The 21062-nt window shown below is 45.6% G+C and overlaps 1 long non-coding RNA gene and 1 other non-coding gene across 2 annotated transcripts in view; one reads left to right on the forward strand and one right to left on the reverse strand.

The window, feature by feature from the left end:
- Nucleotides 1-20638, forward strand: part of LOC123568410 (uncharacterized) — a 29027-nt gene extending 8389 nt beyond the window's left edge. The window contains exon 3 of the long non-coding RNA XR_012422570.1: nucleotides 19258-20638. This is a non-coding gene — a long non-coding RNA (uncharacterized lncRNA). The remainder of the gene's footprint in view (nucleotides 1-19257) is intronic.
- Nucleotides 5647-5714, reverse strand: LOC123568515 (small nucleolar RNA SNORD77). The gene has a single exon (XR_006691887.1). It is a non-coding gene; the product is annotated as a small nucleolar RNA SNORD77 (small nucleolar RNA).
- Nucleotides 20639-21062: the final 424 nt, after the last annotated feature.

The raw sequence follows: 21062 nt of genomic DNA on the forward strand, positions 1-21062 counted from the left end.
TAACCAGGATCTGTGCTAGTAAAATGGAGGTGGTGCTACCTTTCTCTCCAAATAACTTGAAGCTTCATGAGAGTTGTATCTGCTTAGGTCCCCTAGGAAGCAGACATCAAGATAGAGTTTAAAAGGGTAAGAGATGTGTTGTGATAATGCCCATGCAAGGTAAAGGGGGGATGGAGCAGGAGTAGTAGGGAAAGTCTTCTGATTGTGACACAGTTATGACAACTATGAAAGGAAAGAGAGAAGGAAGAAGGGTTGGCCAGAAAAAGCCTCAGACTATGGTGCAGCTCTGAGGAAAGTCTTGGCTACCACAAAGATTGACCATAAAGAAGTCTCTTGGTGGGAAGAATTGGCTATGCCCTAGTTTCCTCTCTGTGCTCAGTCATTGGCTTGGAGCTATGATGAATCCCGAAGACATCCAGCTGGGGGACTCTTCATTACACTTGGAATCCTAGCATGAGGGGAATCTCTGCAATACAGGAGGAAACACCAGAAGTGCACTGATATGAATTTTGAGAAAACCATGTAGTATCTATCTGCCACAGAACCCTACCTCACACCACGTACAAAATAATTTTCAGATGGATTAAAGAGGCATAGATAAAAAACAAACCCATACAATTATTAAAAGAAAATAAAAAACATATAGGGATGTACTTCTATAACCCTGGAGTAGGAAAGGCCTTTTTAAGCAAGGCACAAAAGGCCAGGCGCAGTGGCTCATGCCTGTAATCCCAGCACTTTGGGAGGCTGAGGTGGGCAGATAACTAGGTCAGGAGATTGAGACCATCCTGGCTAACACAGTGAAACCCCATCTCTACTAAAAATACAAAAAATTAGCCAGGCGTGGTGGCGGGTGCCTGTAGTCCCAGCTACTCGGGCTGAGGTAGGAGAATGGCATGAACCCGGGAGGCAGAGCTTGCAGTGAGCCGAGATTGCACCACTGCACTCTAGCCTGGGTGACAGAGCGAGACTCCGTCTCAAAAAAAAAAAAAAAAAAAAAAAAAAAGTCACAAAATCTAGAAAATATACAGACATTTTAAATTAGTTTTTATTGCTTTCCACATTTTAAGAAAGTAATTGGTACTAACATACTTAACGGCGAGAAACTAAATGCTTTCCCCCTAAGATTGGGAACAAGACAAGAATGTTGCTTTTCTCCAGTCCTATTCAACATTGTCCTGAAAGACATAGCTAATGCAATAGGACAAGAAAAGGAAATAAAAGGTATACAGAATGGAAAGAAAGAAAATAGTTTTGTTTGCAGTTAACGTGATTATGTATGTAGAAAATTTCAAAGAATCAACAAAAAACTCCCAGAACTAATAAATAATTGCAAGGGGCAGCATACAAGGTTAATATATAAAAGCCAATTGCTTTCCTGTATACCAGCGATTAACAACTGGAATTTAACATTAAAAACACAATGCCATTTACATTAGAGCCAGAAAGAAGGAAAGACAGAAAAAAAGAAAGAGAAGGAATGAAGGAAGGAAGGAAGGAAGAGAGGGAGGAAAGGAGGGAGGAGAGGGAAGTAAGACAGGCTGACTTGGGCATAAATCTAACAAAATATATACAGGATCTGTATAAAGAAAACTACAAAACTCTGAGGAAAGAAAACTCAGGTAAATAAATGGAGAAATTGTCCATGTTCATCAACAGGAGACTCAATATTATTAAGATATCAGTTTCTCCCAACTTAACCTATAAATCCAACACAGTCCCAATAAAAATCTCAGCAAGTTATTTTGTGGATTTCAACAAATTGATTTAAAAATTTATATAGAGAGGCAAAGACCCAGAATAGCCAACACAATACTGAAGGAGGACAAAGTCAGAGGACTGACACTACCTAACTTTAAGATACTGTAAAGCTACGGTAATCAAGATAGTATGGTACTGGTGAAAGAATAGACACATAGATCAATGGAACAGAATAGAGAGCCTAGAAATAGACTAACACAAATATAGCCAATTAGGCTTTGACAAAGGAGCAAAGGTAATTTAATGGAGAAAAGGTAGTCTTTACAACAAATAGTGTTGGAACAATTAGGCACACATGCAAAATCAATGACTCTAGACATGGACCTTATACCCTTCACAAAAATTACTTTAAAATGGATCATAGACCTAACTAAATTTCAAAACCACAAAGTTTTTAGAAGATAACATGGGAGAAAATCTAGGTGACCTTGGGTTTGGTGAGGATGTTTTAGATATAACACAAAAAAACATGATTCATGAAAGAAAAAATTGCTAAGCTGTACTTCATTAAAATTAAAAATTTCTGCTCTGTGAACGACACTGTTAAGAGAATGAAAGACAAGCCACAGAGTGGGAGAAAATGTTTACAAAACACATATCTGATAAAATACTTTAATCCAAAATACAAAAAATACTTAAAACCCATTATTTTTATTATTATTTTTTTGAGACAGCATCTCACTCTGTTGCCCAGGCTAGAGTGCAGTGGTGCAATCTCGGCTCACAGCAAAGTCCACCTCCTGGGTTCATGCCATTCTCCTGCCTCAGCCTCCCAAGTAGCTGGGACTACAGGCGCCTGCCACCACACCTGGCTAACTTTTTGTATTTGTAGTGGAGACGGGGTTTCACCGTGTTAGCCAGGATGGTCTCAATCTCCTGACCTCGTGATCTGCCCGCCTTGGTCTCCCAAAGTGTTGGGATTACAGGCGTGAGCCACCACACTCGGCCAAAACCCAATTTTAAAAGGTCAGAATAAGCACCTAAATTGAATAAGCACCTAAATAAAGAAGACACACAGGTGGCAAATAAGCATACGAAAATATGTCCAACATCATATGCCACTAGGGACTTGCGAATTAAAACAACAATGAGCTACTGTTATACACCTAAGATGGCTAAAACCCAAAACACTGACAACACCAAATGCTGGTTAGGACATGGAGCAACAGGAACTCTCATTTCTTGTCAGTGAGAATGTAAATGGTATGGCCACTTTTTTTTTTTTTTTTTTTGACAGTCTCTCTCTGTCACCCAGGCTAGAGTGTAGTGGCCTGATTTCGGCTCACTGCAACCTCTGCCTCCCAGGTTCAAGCAATTCTCATGCCTCAGCCTCCTGAGTACCTGGGACTACAGGCATGCACCACCACGCCCAACTAATATTTTGTATTTCAAAGGGCCACTTTGAAAGATAGTTGAGCAATTTCTTACAAAGGTAAACATAGGCTTACCATACAATCCTGCAACTGTGCTCCTAGGTGTTTACCAAAATGAGTTAAAACCTTTGTCCATGCAAAAACCTGCACATGAATGTTTGTGGCAGCTTTGTTTGTAATTACCAGTAGTTGGAAACAACCAAGATATTATTCTTCAATAGATAAACGGATAAACAAACTGTGGCACATCAGTGCAATGGAATATGATTCATCGTTAAAAAGATAGGAGCTGTCAAGCCATGGAAAGACATAGAAGAACTTTAAATGTAGATTGCTAAGTGCAAAAAGCCAGTCTGAAAAGGGTACGTGGTGTTTGATTCCAATGATATGACACTTTGGAAAGGGCAAACTATAGAGACAGTAAAAAGATCAGTAGTTTCTAGAGATACAGGGGAGAGTGAGAAGAATGAATAGGGGGAGTACAAAACATTTTTAAGGTGACAAACTATTCTGTATAATACTGTTATGGTGGATATAGGGCATTATGTCTTTGTCATTACCCATAAAATTGTACAATACAGAGAATGAACCTTAATGTAAACTACTGATTTTAGTTAATAAAAATGTATCAATATTTGTTAATTAATGGTAACAAATACCACACTAACGCAAGGTGATGATAATAGGAGTGTGTGCATGCATGGGGTTGGGGAGTGTGCAGGGGATGTACGAGAACTCTGTATTTTTTACTCAATGTTTCTGTAAACTTCATACTATTCTAAAAATATGTCTATTAAAATGTTTTAAAGTAATTAATATACTTGGAGAAAAGTTCAGCCGCAAATATAACAGACAATAGGGTAACCACACATTCTAGTTTTCTCAGGACTCTTCTAGTTTATACTTGTTGTCCTGGTGTTCCATCTGGCTTAGGATTTGTCACTCTCGAAGTGTGTCGCTTTGAATGATAACTTATATAATCACCCTAGACATAGGTTGTTATTTATTTTTTATGTTTTATTTTTTTTTTGAGATGGAGGAATCTCCCCTGTCGCCCAGGCTGGAGTGCAATGGCACAGTGGTGCGATCTTGGCTCACGGCAACCTCTGCCTCCCATGTTCAAGTGATTCCCCTGCCTCAGCCTCCTGAGTAGCTGGGATTACAGGTGTGTGCCACCACGCCTGGTTAATTTTTTTTTTTTTTTTGTATTTTTAGTAGAGATAGGGTTTCACCGTATTAGCCAGGGTGATCTTGATCCCCTGACCTCATGATCCGCCCGCCTCGGCTTCCCAAAGTGCTGGGATTAAAGGCGTGAGCCACCATGCCTGGCACGTTGTTATTGTTAACATATAAAAAGCTCTTATAAAGTAATAAGGTAGTCCAGAAGAAAAATGGGCAATGTATATGGACAGGTGTATTAGTTTGCTTCCATAACCTAAAATCCCACAGATTAGGTGGCTTAAACAACAGGAATTTATTTTCTCACAGCTCTGGAGACTGCAAGTGCAAGATCAAGATGTTGGCAGGTTTGGTTTTTTCTGAGCCCTCTCTCTTTCGTGTGCAAATGGCTGCCTTCTTGCTTTGTCTTTCCTCAGTGTGTGCTCAAGTCTGTGTCCTAACCTCTTCTTATAAGAACACCAGTCATATTGCATTAGGGCCTACCCATATGACTCATTTTACATTAATTCCCTATTTAAAGGCCCTATCTTGGCCGGGCATGGTGGCTCACACCTGCAGTCCCAGCACTTTAGGAGGCTGAGGTGGGTGGATCACCTGAGGTCAGGAGTTCAAGACTAGCCTGGCCAACATGGTGAAATCCAGTCTCTACTAAAAATACACAAATTAGCTGGGGGTGGTAGCATGTCTGCAATCCCAGCTACTCTGGAGGCTGAGGCACAAGAATCGCTTAAACTGGGGAGGCAGAGGTTGCAGTGAGTCAAGATTGCACCATTGCACTCCAACCTGGGCAACAAGAGTGAAACTCTGTCTCAATAATAAAAATAGAAATAAAAAAATAAAATAAAAATAAAGGTCCTATCTTCAAATACAGTTATATTATGAGAAGCTGGGGATAAGGACTTCAACATACACTTTTTTTTTCTATAATTTTCATACAAAATTGTCAGTAAAGAATATTTTAGGCCAGGTGCGATGGCTCATGCCTGTAATTCCAGCACTTTGGGAGGCCGAGGCAGGCGGATCACAAGGTCAGGAGATCAAGACCATCCTGGCTAACACAGTGAAACCCCTTCTCTACTAAAAAATACAAAAAAGAAGCCAGGCGTGGTGGCAGGCACCTGTAGTCCCAGCTCCTCGGGAGGCTGAGGCAGGAGAATGGCGTGAACCCGGGAGGCGGAGCTTGCAGTGAGCCGAGATCGCGCCACTGCACTCCAACCTGGGCGACAGAGTAAGACTCCGTCTCCAAAAAACAAAAACAAAAACAAAAAAGAATATTTTAATGGTAGATTGGTGGTACACTGCTTAACTACTAACAGCAAACTGTAACCACCCCAGATACATCAGACACATGGTACATTTCTTCATGATTCAATCTGCTGAACTATACAATCATCACAGTATCAGCATACAAATTTTGAGGAGACATAATTCAGCCCACAATGACAGGCAATTCACAGAAAAAGTACAAATGGTGAATAGATATATGGAAATATGTTTAATATCACCAGAAGCACACAAATTAAACAGTAATGACAGCCCCTCCTCCAATAGAATAAGGAAAGAGAAGGAGAGAGAGAGAGAAAGAGAGAAAGAGAGAGAGAAAAGAAAAAGAAAGAAAAGAAAGAAAGAAAGAAAAAAGAAAGAAAGAGAAAGAAAGAAAAGATTCTGTCTAAGGTTGGCAAGGATGTAGGAAAATGCTGTTACTGAGAAGAACAGATACATCTTTTTTGGAAGTGAACTTAACAGCACCCATCAAAATGAATATATGCGTATCTTTTGACCCAGAAATTTCACTTTTGAGATTTGATCCTACAGAAATACTTCCAGAGGCTCAAAGAGGCATGGCTGGGCATGGTGACTCATGCCTGTGATCCCAGCACTTTAAGAGACCAAAGCAGGAGGATTGCTTGAGGCCAGGAGTTTGAGACCAGTCTGGTCAACATGGTGAAATCCTGTCTCTATAGAAAATACAAAAATTAGCTGGGCATTGTGGCATGCACTTGTAATCCCAGCTACTTGGGTGGCTGAGGTGGGGGGATCGCTTGAGCCTAAGAGGCAAAGGTTGCAGTGAGCTGAGATCACACCACTGCACCCCAGCCTGGGTGACAGAGTGAGAACTTGTCTCAAAAAACAAAACAAACAAACAAACAAAAAACAAAGAGGCATGAATAAATGTGTTAATTACAGTATTTCTCCTAACAATAAAAATTTGAAAAAATATTTAAGTTTCTATTGATAGGTAAATAAGCTATGGTACATCCATACTGTGGAATACTAGACTAAGGTTAAAAACAATAAGGTAGATCTATGATAAATAGATATTATGTGATATCTGAGAAATAAAGTAAACCTAAGATCAGTGGAATCATGAAACATATTAAGTAACTCAAAAAGAGGAAATAAAGAACAAAGAAGAAATGGGATAACTAGAATACAAATAGCAAAATGGTAGATTCAAACTCAACCATATCAACAATCACTTTAAATGTAAATGATCTAAACACCCCAATTAAAAGGCATAGATTGTCAGGTTGTATTTTTTTAAAATCATGATCCAACTATAAACTGCCTATAAGAAATCCACTTTAAATATAGTCATAAATAGGTCAAAAGAGAAAAATTACATAAAGGTATGTCCTGCAAATATTAATCAAAAGAAAGCTGGAGTGGCTACAAAGCAGATTTCAGACTAAAAAATATTTCCAAGGATAAAGAAGTTTATTTCATAGTAACAAAAGGATCCATTTATCAACAAGATATAGTAATCCTAAATGTACATGCACCTAATAAGAAAGCTGACTCAAAATACATGAAGCAAAATGAGACAGAAATGCAAGGAAAAAGAGACAACTGCACAATTATAGCTAGAGATTGCAAATTTTCTTGTTCTTATTTTATAATTTTCTATACTTGTTATATGGGAACCTCCTTTATCTCTTTCATCTCTTAATCAAACTTAAGGCCCTTTTCAGATCACTTTTTTGTCTCTAGTTCCATTGATGTTAGTTATCCTATTTGCTGAGTCAGTAGAATGTCTATCTTGGCATTGAACTTTCCCATCTGTTTTGTAATTTTTGTGTGTGAGCTCAACTTCAATAGGTGTTGTTTTTTCACAGGAATCCTGTAAGTGCCTTGACTTATTAAGGACTTTTTATGGGGTTATCTCACTATTCTCCTACTCTTTTGGTGGTTTGCCCTTTCTGACCCTCTGTGGTTACAGGTTTCTGCTTCATTTCTGGTACCTGGAAATCTTCTTTTTCTTGCTTTAGAGCTTAGCTATGTTTTAAACTGAAGTTTTATATAAAATGTAATAAAACATTACAATTATATAACATTTCACTGTTTGGAACAGGTTTAGGAAACTCCCATGTCGGATTAAATTTTAGTTTTGATTAGATGTCTTAATAGGTTTCCTACAACAAAATCTTGAAGTCAACCTTCACCTTCTCTCTCTCCTTGTTGTCCTTTGTTCTGGATTTAAAAAGTTACTTTACAGTAAATTGAGGTTTTTCTTTTTTTTAACTGAGTAAAAAATGACATTTTAGGAATATAAACTGTGTCTGCCTTTTTGGGTGGAGACTACAGTTTGCTTTGTGGAAGATGTTCTTTGTTTTGGAATGCACTACTAGAGTTGACCCTTTGAGCTATGCTAATATAAAACAGCCAGGGTCTACCTATCATTCTTGGGGAGTATAGGAAAGCACTGATGGGCCTCTAAAGGTGATTACTGAGTCTGAGATGTTAATACCCTTTAGTAATATACATTTAATGAATTTGCTGAATTATGTCTCTGAGGATTATTTTATTTAGAGCACCACCATCTCCTAATTTGGAATGAGACTATCTCATGCCTGAAATTGATGTGTCCTCGCAACGTTGTGTGTTACTCTGGGATCAGTTGTTTGCACAAGATAAGGAGTTAGTTGCGGTGGAGAAGAATGTGGGAGAGAAGGGCTCACTTCTTCAGCTCAGGCTGGAGAAAAAGTGCAAATGAGCCCGACGGGGCTCTGCATGGTCCATCCTGGACCTGGGAGTCGATGTCCCACTGAGTTGCTATTTTAACTTGCCCATCTCAGCTTTGGGGAAATATCCTAGCCAGTATTTTATTATTATTTTTTTTATATCCCTATTATCAGTAATGCAAGAAAGCGGCTAATTCTGGGGCAGGAAAGAGGGCTTGGGAGGCAGATCTTAGATGTGAGTGAGAGGAAAAAAACACTTCCTGGGGCTGAGGAGGTGGAGAGAGTTGCTTAGACCTGGACTCCAAGGAAGGGGATAGTTGGGATAGGCCTGGTGATGGGAGGAAATTTGTCCTTCCAGCTCCAGGCAGCTGATGGGTGAGGTGGGGAGGGGGGCTGTGAAGGACTTTGTGGGTTTGTGTTTTTTTTCTGAGATGGAGTCTCACTCTGTCGCCTAGGCTGGAGTGCAATGGCACGATCTCGGCTCACTGTAACCTCCACCTCCCAGGTTCAAGAGATTTTCTTGCCTCAGCCTCCCAAGTAGCTGGGATTACAGGCATGTGCCACCATGCCTAGCTAATTCTTGTATTTTTAGTAGAGACGGGATTTTGCCATGTTGCTCAGGCTGGTCTTGAACTCCTGACCTTAAGTCATCTGCCCGTCTCGGCCTCCCAAAGTGCTGGGATTACAGGCATGAGCCACTGCACCTGGCCATGGCTTTGAAGTTAGCTCTGGATTGGTGCTCTCAGCAGAACCACTTCTAAGAACAGTTATAGGTTGCACTCTGGTGTGTACTTCCCTTTTCCCCCTAAGATTTCAGGAAATTTTGTTAATTTGCCTTTGGGTGTGCTGTAGAATTAGGAGAAAGCCTGGCACATGGGAGGACGGAGTGAGGCCTGACTGGCTCTGGGTGGGATGTGCCAGGGACCGGGGCGGGGGTGTGGGCAGAGAGTGGTTGGAGGTGAAGCTGAGCAGGGTGCCAGGGCCAGAGCCTGGAGGGCTTTGCATGCCATTTGAAGGAAGCTGACCTTACCTTGTAGGGCCCTGAAGGATATTAAGCTAGATGGTGATGTGATCAAACTTGCATGACAGAGAAACGCCCCAGGATTTCTCATGAATGTATAGACAGCTGCAGTGGACATCTGCTGTTTTTATCTGCCCAGCACCTCTTCCACCCCTGCAGCAGTAACGGAACCCCTCTTTCCTGTGGCGAACCTTTTTCATGTGATTTGGGCAGAGCTGACTGCAGTCTTCTCAAAACCAGGGAGTGTGCTCATGACCCGGCCAGGCCAACAGGAATACCGGATCGGGCAGTGGGTACTGTTTCAGGTACAGGGCTGTGATTCATCTGGGCCTAGCACTTTCCCAACAGAGTTTCTAGGGGAAACCGATTCATTCTGGTAGGGTCTCTAAGCTGATAGAAAAAGAATCCAGTTCTACGGGTGACCAAGAAGGCTTCCTGCCACTTGGAGAGAAAATATTTGATAGATGGCATGAGACAGAGCCCTAGCGATTTAGTCTGAGGCACAAGATCCAGCCATAGATAATGCCAAGTAGAAACAGTCAGGTGAAGGAGAGAGAAACTTAGAGAACCCTGAGGACATTGTTGAGCTACTGGATCCAGCCATTCCTGAAGCTTACTGACTTGCCCTTTTACATAAGCCAATAGATTTTTTTCTTGCTTAACTTACTTGGTTGGATTTTTCTCACTTAGGAGCGAGAGTCCTCACTAATAATTGCATGTTCTTCCCAATTGGCTCTTCCCTCAACTCAATATCCCAAATTCGGCTGAGCGCAGTGGCTCACACCTGTAATTCCAGCACTTTGGGAGGCCGAGGCGGGCGGATCACGAGGTCAAGAGATCAAGACCATCTTGGTCAACATGGTGAAACCCCATCTCTACTAAAAATACAAAAATTAGCCGGGCATAGTGGTGTGCGCCTATAATCCCAGCTATTCAGGAGGCTGAGGCAGGAGAATCGCTTGAACCCAGGAGGCAGAAGTTGCAGTGAGCCAAGATCGTGCCACTGCATTCCAGCCTGGCAACAGATCGAGACTCTGTCTAAACAAACAAACAAAAAAATCCCAAATTCATTTTACTTCTGAGATGGTTTCTCCCCCTCCTCCCTGGTCATCCTCCTCTGGATGGAGATGCCCACACCAGTTCCCTGAGGAAACCTGCTTTCTAAGGATTGTATTGCAGTAAGGTATATGATGGACTCTTCTCTGAAGAAATCGAGATATAAAGTTGATACCTGTGGGTTGGATGTTGGTGAGGCCTTTTGAGGGCACCCTGGTCAGGGCCATGCATGATTTGAAGTAGCTACATTTTTTAAATTTTAATTTTTATTTCAATAGTTCTTGGGGTACGATTGGTTTGTGGTTACAAGGACAAATTCTTTAGTGGTGATTTCTGAGATTTTAGTGCACTCATCACCTCAGCAGTATACATTGTACCCAATTTGTATTCTTTTTTCCCTTGTCCCCCTCCCAAGAAGTAGCTACACTTTTAAAAAGAACAAAGCAGCCAGGCATGGTGGCTCACACCTGTAATTTCAGCACTTTTGGAGGCTGAGGCAGGAGGATCACTTGAGGCCAGGAGTTTAAGACCAGCCTGGGCAATATAGTGAGACTCCGTCTCTGTTTTTAAAAAGAAGAAGAAAAACAACAAAGCAACTTGTCTTGAACATGGGGATTTCTGAGGTCAGCACCTTGAGCAACCTGTTTCTAAGTGGTAGGGAAAGGAATGTGTCCTCATTTACAGTCAAAAGGATCCCAGGGTTGCCCTGAAATACTGAGGAAACCACTCAGTCATCTTAACTGGCTGCTAATGAGCTGATCCATAATTTAAAAGTGGCTTCAAAGCCACTTTTCTTGCTTTAAGAAGCAGCAAAAGGAAGGGGGCAGGGGAGACACAGAGTCAGACCTATCCTTATCTAAGCTGAGGTGGTTTGTGGGGGACCAGGGTGGAGGGGGTGTGGGGGGTGGATGCACACGTGTGTGTGAAGCAGGGCAGAGCATGCCTGTTTCCTGCCCAATCCTACAAGGGTTTCTATAATCCCCTTCGTGAAGGTGGCCTGAGGACCTGCCTTTGACAGAACAGACCTGGATTTAGACTCCTAGATGATGAATCTCCTCCTGCCCCTTAGCGACTGCCCTGAACCTCCCCAAGTTCTGCTCTTCTTCTTGCTGATCACTTAGTAAGTTACACACAAAACTAAGACCCAGGTGTCTGCCATTTGGGTATTTATAAGTCCTGTGACCTTATGGGGCCACCTTGCTTTTCATCCAAGAGAAAATAGATCAAGCCCTCAACCCACAATAGAGGAAAACCCAAGGTTTCCTGCAAAAATTCTGGGGACTTGTTCCCAAACCCCTTTTACTCTGATATCCTGTTTCTACTAAAATCCAGTCCTCCCTCCCTCCCTTCCCTCCCTCCCTCCCCACTCCCTTCCTCCCCACTCCTCTCTTCCTTCCTTCCTTCCTTCCTTCCTTCCTTCCTTCCTTCCTTCCTTCCTTCCTTCCTTCCTTCCTTCCTTCCCTCCCTCCCTCCCTCCCTCCCTCCCTCCTTCCTTCCTCCCTTCCTTCCTTCCTTCCTTCCCTCCCTCCCTCCTTCCTCCCTCCCTCCCTCCCTCCCTCCCTCCCTTCCTTCCCTCCTTCCTTCCTTCCCTCCCTCCCTCCCTCCCTCACTCCCTCCCTCAGCTGCTATCATTTCTGCCTTGTATCAAGACAAATGTAAGACATAGATTATTTTCCTTGATTTCCTCCAAGTAGCTCTAGTGTAAGGCATATGAAACATGTTTTTCCTGTGTGTAATTGGGAGAGCTATGTTGCATTTTAGCACAGAAAACAACTTAAGGTTGATACTCCTCTGGCCATGTCCTCTACCCACCTCCCCGCTCCCATGAGCCATTTTGCCTCCTTGAGGCCCAGCCTCCACCAGACTCATTCCCTCTCTCTCTCTCTCTCTGTCTCTCTCTGTCTCACACACACACACACACACACACACAGCCAGACTCCCATAACATCCTTTTCCTCTCTCCTGTGGAGTAGTCAGCCCCCATCCCCCACCCCAGACTGCATCTGGGCCCATCTCTGTTTGCTCAGAAACCCACTAAGGACCAGCTTTGAAATTACTTTTTCCTTTAACACTACCAAATTATCCGTCATAACTCCTTTCCCTAGCAGCCTCTACAGGCATGTAAAAATGCATCATCCTTTTGATATGAATTATACCACCCCCTTAGAAGGCAGAAGAAGCTAGAATAATTTTGCTGCTTGTTTAAATAGCAGCTTTTTCTTTTCTGTTGCTCAAGTTTAACTATAGCCCAGAGATGCTTCCATCGGCCCCACCTGCCTTGTTGGATAAATCTTACCCCACCTGGCCCCATCCTGCACTTGTCAGCACCTCCCTAGCCACACCCTACCTCCCCAGTACATGAGACTTCTCAAAATAGCCCAGGCCCTTATGTCCCCGTTCTCACTGCCTCCCAAGCTGGAGTATCAGCCACGGGGTACCTTGAGCCATAAGAAGTCCCTCTTTTCCCTCCTCCAGCGAGATCTTAGGGCCCTGCTGCTTGTCTGGGGTCAGTCTCCCATGCCACCCTGCCTCTGTGTGGCTGAGGGTCTCCCAGTGTGTGATTCAGACCCAGGGTCCCTAGCCCTGGCAAGTCCCCAGCACCTAGCGGAGCACCTGGCTCATGAGAAGCACTCCAGACACGTTCACCTGCCTCATCCAGAGCTGTACTGTGTCCTGGGTGCAGGGTGGAAGCAGTCAGACTGGAACTCAGTCTCTCAAGGGTTGCACAAACTACAGCCTGCTCCTTGGGCTGCCCCATGGTTTCTGAGCAGGCAGCCTGGGGAAGAAAAAGGAGCCCTGCTCTGAGAGGCGAGACACAGGCCAGTTCTGCTCTCAGCTCACTCCAAGTGCTGGACAACCTCCTTCCCCTACTTGGGCCTCTGTCTGTCATTGGAAAAAGGAGGGGCTGGATTCGATAAGGCCCAGAGATCTACAACGGAGTCCTGGGCAGGGGCTGATCTTACCTCTGGTAGGAGTTCACTATGGTGCCTGGAGCTGGGCAGCCTGCGAGGGCAGAGGCTGTGCTGCCCCAGCTGGAGGGATGAAGGCTGCACCAGCTCCTGGCCTGGGGTGTCCTGGATGGTGACGCCCTGAGGAATGGAGGGAGGTCAGTGTGGCTGGGGCACAGTGGGTGAGGCAGACAGCCACTCAGGATGAGGCTGGAGAGACAGGCAGGGGCACCTAGGCCATAGCAAGGCATCGGTATTTTGCAGTAAGTGCAGTGGAATGCCATCGAGGAGGTTTTTGTGGGGCCCTGACATGATCTGATCTGTTTTTAAAGATTGTGCTGCCTTCATGCAGAATGGACTAAAGGGAGGCCAGGGGAGAATCAGGGACACGCAGCGGCAGGTGCATTGGTCTGAGTGGAAGAGCAGGGTGCCAGACAAGGGTAAACAGTGGGGATGGAGGTAGAAATGATCATTTTTGCAATCAATATGGTGGGTGAGGATACTGGACAACTGGGGTCTCTTACCACCTAGTTTCCAGCGTTTTCACCAGGACTTGGGTGCCTCTGGCTATCTACATGGAATGCGACTCAGCTGGCTTCAGGAGGAAGGGTGGTCAGATGGGCTAGGGTCCCAAACTTCACTGCTAACCTAGAAGGTGACTAAGGTGGGAGGCTTGTGTCTTCCAGTGACTCCAGGAAAGGTAGGAACTGATGGGAGCAGAGGTTGGGGCGCCTGTGCAAGGGGTTGGAGCTTGGCCACCATCCCCTGCATCAGCACTGGGGAAGAACACCCCAAATGTCATCAAACGAAACCAGCCTCGCCTGCAGCCCCGTCCCTGCAGCAGCGCAGACCAGCTCCCACAGGTCAACCAGTTGAGATTCAGGAACCCTCTCCTCCAGTGGTGCTTCAGACTCAGCTTGGTCCGCTCCAACTCCCAGAGGCCTTTGCGCTGATTTCCTGCTTCCAGCTCTGCTGGCCAGGGATGGCTGATGGAGGCAACTCAGTTGATTTGGTTTGCCTGGCAGGCGGATTGGTGCTCTCTGGGAATGGGGATAGAAGAGGGATCCTGTGAGACAGAGGAAGAGGGAGAAGAGCAAATAGGGGCTTGGTGTGAGAGGGGTGGGCCATTTGCTAAATAAAATTTAAATCCTTGCCGTGGTGGCTGCCAAGAAGAGAGAAGTGACTGATGAAAACCATATGTCTCTAAGTAAGTGGAAAGAGGAGCCCTGCTTGGTGTGTGGAAGATGTTGCTGTTGGTCTCCCATGCAATGGAAAAATCTCCTGTTTTAAAGAATACAATGTTAAGAGGCACTCTGAGACAAACCACATTTCGCAATTAAGTAGTTTACAAGGTCAGTAAAGGAAGGACAAAATAAACCAGCTGAAAAGGTCTTGCTCAATAACAAAATTTGTTTAAAAGTTGAATCTTACTGTCCAGAACTGTAATATAGGCTCATCACATAGTTTTTGGGAAAAAAATAGCCAAAAAGATGAAATTTTTGAGGGATGGAGAAGCAGATCAAATGCTTTAAGTACAGATACAGCTATTGTATCTCCTAATGTTGGAAAAAAAAGAGTAATTTTTTTAAAAAACGTAAACTGTATCACTTTTTACTTTTTCTAAATTGACCCGGAGACAAACTAAAAGCAGAGATGCAGACAAACATAACTACTGTTCTCTCAGTCGGCAGAATAGAATTCTAATTTCATCATCCAGCATTCAAGTTCCAGCATAATGTGGTTCCGACTGTCCTTTCTTGAATTTTCTCCCACGGAACACTGCTGCCCCTGCCCCTCCCACCCCCCTCCTCTCCCCCCCGCCCCACCCCCCTCCACACACAATCCATCCTGTTTCAGGCTGCCACCGTGGGGCTTCCTGGTATACCTACTTCCCCCGGCATGTCTTTCCTCCCAGCTGTATGGAAAAATGTTAGCCCTTCTTTAAGAATATCAATTTCCAAATTCTACCCATTTCACCGTAATTTCCTTTTGATACTTTTGCATAGATTCTAATTCTCTGGTGAAATTCTCCATTTTGTCATCTGTTTTCTTAACTATGTTAATCACACTTATTTTGAAGTCTACGTCAGGGAGCTCCAGTATCTGGGTCACCTGCGGGGCTGTTTCTATGACGGAGATACTTTTTGGCTCCGACTGATGCTGTCCTTCATCATGGAGGATTTACTTCATTTTCCGGAAGGCAGTTAGAGAAGGGAAGGTCATTCGTAATCCAGGCTGCGGTTGAGCTGGTTTGAAGCTGTCAGGCTTTTTGAAGGCCGCTCTATTTCCAGCTCACCCTGCCTCCTGGTGTGTAACCCATCTGAGGTTCTTGCTGGAAGTCTGGCTTGTTCTTTAGGGCTCTTCCTCTTTGGTGGGCCTTCAATTCCAAGTTTGTCTTCCAAGCCCCACGAGACTGCCAAAAACTCTGCTCAGCTTCCCGGTCTCTTAGCCACGCTTCACTCCTTGGCTGGGTGCTGCTTACGGATCCATGAATGCCTTCCAGAGAAAGGGGCCTTAGAAGCTAACCTCCATGTGCTTTTCTTCTCCAGACATCTTGGCCCCCAGGTCCTGCTTGCCTTGTAGTTTGAACTCCAAATTTATCTCCCAGCCCTTGGAAATTGCCAAATTCTCCTACTCAAGTTCTCAGCTTCTTATCCACACTTTCTGCTTGGCTTTAGCCTCTTGGCCCCCAAGCCGCTCATGAATCAGCAGATGCCTCAAGGGGAGGAGTGGCGCTGACGCTACCCACAGGCTTCCCTTCCCCCAGGGACCCTGCCCTCTCCAGCCTGGCTGCCCTCAACAGACAGCTTTTGGACTTTATCCAGCTCATTCCTGGTGGGAGGACTGGCCTCTAAGGAGCTACTCTGACATGCCAGAAAGTGAAGTCTTCTGTCCATCCATTAGAATGTAAGCTCAGTGAAGGCAGGAACCATGTCTCTGCCACTGCTGAGATCTCTGGCTGATCTTAGTCACGGCTTTAAACATTCCTGGACATTCCCGAATGCCTGTCTGCAGCCCCAGAGCTCTGTTCTGAGCCCCTAGCCCCACATATCTAAGTGCCCCCTTGTCATCTCCATGCAGCTGCCACACAGATATCTCAAACTCAACACGTCCAAAGTCTTGTTCTTCTACCCAAATCTGCATCTCCTCCCTTCATCCTGCTGCTTATGTCAGAAACCCCAGGGTCATTGTGACAATTCCTGCTCCCTCCCCTCCCACATCCAATCTCCCCGTGTTGCCAATTCCACCTTAAACGTCATATGAAGTCATCTTCCCCTTCTTGAAGCCACAACCTTGTTCCCAAGACTGTGCCCTCCTATAGGTTACTCAGCAGTGCCCTCACAGTTCCCTGGAACCATGCTGGCCTCCTTCCAACATGCTCACCAGCCACCCTGTGGGCAGAATGATCCCTTGAACACAAAAATTGGATGATGTCATTTCTCCGCAGAACATCCTCCAACAACTTCCCGCTGCTTTTAACAGAAAGCTTTGAAGATAAACTTTCAAGGAGCCACTGGTCCTGCCTGGGCTGCCCAACCCCCCTCCCTGTCTCTCCTGGCTCTTGACCTTGAACACACTGCATCCATGGGGCCTTCTCTGTCCTGCCAGCACCAGGAGCTCCTTTGCCCAGGCCTTCACACATGTCCTTCTCCTGCCAGGAAACACCCTCCCCCCATGTCTGCCTCTCTGCTGCTCATTCTGCAGGTCCCAGCTAAATGGCCCCTCCTCAGGGGAGCTTCTCGGACGTCCATAATTGGTTAGGTGCCCCTGATAATTCGCCATCACTGCATCCTCCACTCTGCTTATAGCGCCCAGCACAGTCTTCCTCGTTGAGGGGTCATTGCCTCCTTTTCTCCCCTACTAGACTCTAATCTCCCTGAGGCCAGGAACTGTGCCTGTCTTGGTCACCACTGTATCCCCAGCACTAGCAAGTTACCCAGGATACCTTAAAAGACTTGTAAATACTTTTCTGAATAAATGAATAAAAGATGGATGAGGACAGCAGATGGCCATACCCCAAGCCCCGGGCACCCAGCAGAAGGCTGTGCAGGGAGCGCTTGGCAATCAGGGCAGCTGGGAGGGGGCTTTTAGTTAGCAAGTGTCTGAGGGTGAGACTATGAAAATAAGCAATTGTATCTAATGCAGTCCTCTGCTGTCCAGGGAGCCGGCAGATCTGGGTTCCAGTCCCAGGTCTGGCACACATCATGACAAATAGCATTTTTACGATGCTTCACAGTTTACAAGGCATTTCCACAGATGGGATCGATTTAAACCGGCTCTGTGACCTCCAAGGAGCAGCTCTCAGAGGCCCCTGGGGAGGAAGGAGCCAGGGAGCAGACTCCTGAGCCAGCTCTGCCATCAGCTCCACGTGCTGGTTGGTAAGGCTCTCCAGCCTCAGTCTCCTCATCTGTTAAACGAAGGGGTCCAACTAGGTGACCTCTAAGTTTCGTCTATTACATTTTAGAAATTCAGAACTACCCAAATCAGGAAGCAAGTTTTTGGAGTCCCCCTCTCAAATAGCTGCTCGCCACTTCAGCATAAGTAGTAGGGCAGTGTCACCAGAGGCTCCTAACAGTACCAGGGGTGACTTAGCCTTTGTGTGATTTTGTGTCACACCAAAGCAGAACCTGAAACCAGGGCTTTAAAACAATTTTTTTTTGAGATGGAGTTTTGCTCTTGTCACCCACGTTGGAGTGCAATGGCACTATCTCAGCTCACTGCAACCTCCACCTCCCAGGTTTAAGTGATTCTCCTGCCTCAGCCTCCCAAGTAGCTGGGATTACAGGCACGTGCCACCACGACTGACTAATTTTTGTATTTTTAGAAGAGACGAGGTTTCACCATGTTGGTCAGGCTGGTCTAGAACTCCTGACCTCAGGTGATCTGCCTGCCTGGGCCTCCCAAAGTGCTGGGATTACAGGCATGAGTCACTGCGCCCAGCCTGAAACCAGGGCTTTTGAGAGCTAACCCCAGAGCAGGAGTGAGGGGCTGGGGAGAGAGAGGTGGGAAAGAGGAGAAGCCCAGGTGGGCATCCACGTGTGTCTAGGTCACCTCCAGATGTCTAAGGGCCTTGACTCCACCAGGGCCTGCTGAGAAGCCACAGAACCCCTCCAGAGCTGTCACCCAGAAATACAGGTGAGGGAGATTCTCCACCAGCTCCCAGCCCCGCTGGTTGAAGGTCAGTGTTGCTCTGAACTTCAGGGCTGTGTGTAACCATAGCCTGAGGGGTCTACTTGATAGAGAAGGTTCTGAGGCAGAAAATGAGGCCTTCCGAGGCCTTGAGGCAACACTGGATCAGTGAGAGAAGAACTAGGTTCACAGGAACCTGTCTGTGTAGCAGCACCTGAAATCAGGTGTCACCTGGAGCACCAGGGCATCTAATACAAATTGCCAAAGGGCAGGATGATTGCTGTCCAGCCCTGCCCAAGAACCAGTGCTGGGATTTCCTCCCACAGCCCCATCAACTCTCCACTCTCTAAATGTCAAGGCCCCTCACCCGCTTTTCTGGGGAGCTTTTTGGTGTCTCATGTCATTGGAAATGGAGGATACCTCTCCACCAGGGCAATTCAGGTGGGGCTCAGCAAAGCCTTGGGACACAAGCAGCTGTCACTCTACTGGGCACTCCCTGAAGACTGGATGCCGTGATGGGTGCCCTGCCCCACAATGAGGCAGTGCTGGTCCATGTGGCTCCTCCCCCTCCTCCCCTGGGCAGTGAGTAGTGCTCCCAGGGCTGGCAATGGTGATCCTCCTGGTACCGTCGGAAGACCCTCGCTCAGGCTCCTTGGTGACATGGTGCTTCCTCCCTGTCTTCCTCATCTGTCCTTTTATTAACTTTAGACTCTAGGCTTCCCTCAGCTTCCCCCCTGATTCTTAAATGTCTGATTTGTTAGTAAAAAAGGAGCGTAGGCTGCTTCTAGCTTTTTCCCTCACACTGAACAATTCTGCTTTCCCCCCAGGCAACGTGAATGGGAGACTAAAGAAAAAAAGAAGTCTCTCATGAGAAGATGGGGGAAAGAAATGAAGATTTCAATTTCAAGATATTGTCTATCACCTTCTCCACGCTGCTGTGGGAGTCCGCGGCGTCCCGTTTGACCCTGGGAGATGTACCTGGTGGGCTCTTCATCCTGGCCAGGACTTTGCCAGGACACTGCAATCTCAGGCCCTCTGCACCCCCTCCCTGAGGCATGTGGGAGCTTCTGGGTCCCTGTATGGTACCATCAGGCCAAGGAAGCCAGGCACTCTGCCTTGGGCACTTCTGCCCTGCACCCTGCACCCTGCACCCTGCACCCTGCACCCGGCTGGAAATGGCTAAGAGCATGAGGCAGGTTTCTAGAGATGTGCAGTCTCCCAAGGCCTCTGCCCAGGGAACCCAGGGATGTTCCTAACCAGCCCTGCCCCACCCACGCCATCTCTGGATAGCTAGTGCAGGGCAATCTCACTTCCTCACTGCCTTCCTCAGCTCCTCTGTCCCTAAGACCAGCAGGACAGCCCTGCCATCCTCTATCTTCCTGTCTACTTGGAAGGTCCCCACAGAAATCAGGATCTGCTCCCTGAGGCCGGCTTCTTGCCACACAAAAGGAATTTGGAAAATCTTGCCTCCAGACAGAGCATAGCTTTCCAGCCTGCTCGTTTGCTGGAAACGCAAACAAAAGTCTAACTGATGTTGGGAGCCAGGGAGCGACTTGCCTCAGCAGGATTTACCTTTGTGCCCAGCACAGAACTACTGCAGTGGAGGAGCCCCCTGGGCTGCAAGACTCAGGCTGAGGAAATAGATCTGAAACAGTTTCAAATATATCCTCCCATGTACACATTCCTTTAATTATACTCAGTGGTGAGGCACTGAGTTAGGACTTAACCCCTTGACATTTTAAAAATAGTTTTATTAAAATATAATTGGCATATCATACAATTCACTTTTTTAAAGCATACGACACAATGGATTTTAGTATATTCACAGCTGTACAACCATCACCATCATCTAAGATCAGAGTATTTTGACCTCCCCAAAAAGAAACTCTATGCCCATAAGCAGTCACCCCCGAGTCTCCCCACCCTCCAGCTCCCAGCAACTACCAATCTACTTTCTGTCTCTATGGATTTGTCTATTTTGGACATTTCCTATAAATAGAATCCCACCATACATAGTTCTTTGTGACTGACTTCTTTCACTTCACATAATGTTTTTAATACTCATTCGTATTGTAGCGTGTATCATTACTTTTTATTGCCGAATAATATCCTGCTGTATGGATATACCGCATTTCATTTAATCAGTGGATGGACATTTGGGCTCTTTCCACTCTGGGGCTATTATAAATAATGCTGCTATGAACACTCATGTGAAGTTTTTGTGTGGACCTTGTTTCCATGTCTCTTGCGGATATACCTGGGCGTGGAGTTGCTGGGTCCTACAGCAACTGCTTAAAATTGCAAGGAGCTACCAAATTCTTTCCCAATGCAGTCACACCATTTAACATTCTTGGCAGCAATGTATGAGGGTTTCAATTCCTCTATATCTTCATCAACACTTATTAGTTGGGTTTTTTTTTTTCCATTGTTGTTGTTGTTTTGAGACAAGGTCTTGCTCTGTTGCCCAGGCTGGAGTGCAGTGGCACAATCTCAGCTCACTGCAACCTTTCCCTCCTGGGCTCAAGCAATCCTACCACCTCAGCCTCCTGAACAGCTGCAGCTACAGATGCATGCCACCATGCCAGGGTAATCTTTGCATTTTTTGTAGAGACGGGGTTTCACTATGTTGCCC

The sequence above is a fragment of the Macaca fascicularis genome, chromosome 13 (genome assembly GCF_037993035.2).
Source record: "Macaca fascicularis isolate 582-1 chromosome 13, T2T-MFA8v1.1".
NCBI classification, from domain to species: Eukaryota; Metazoa; Chordata; class Mammalia; order Primates; family Cercopithecidae; genus Macaca; species Macaca fascicularis.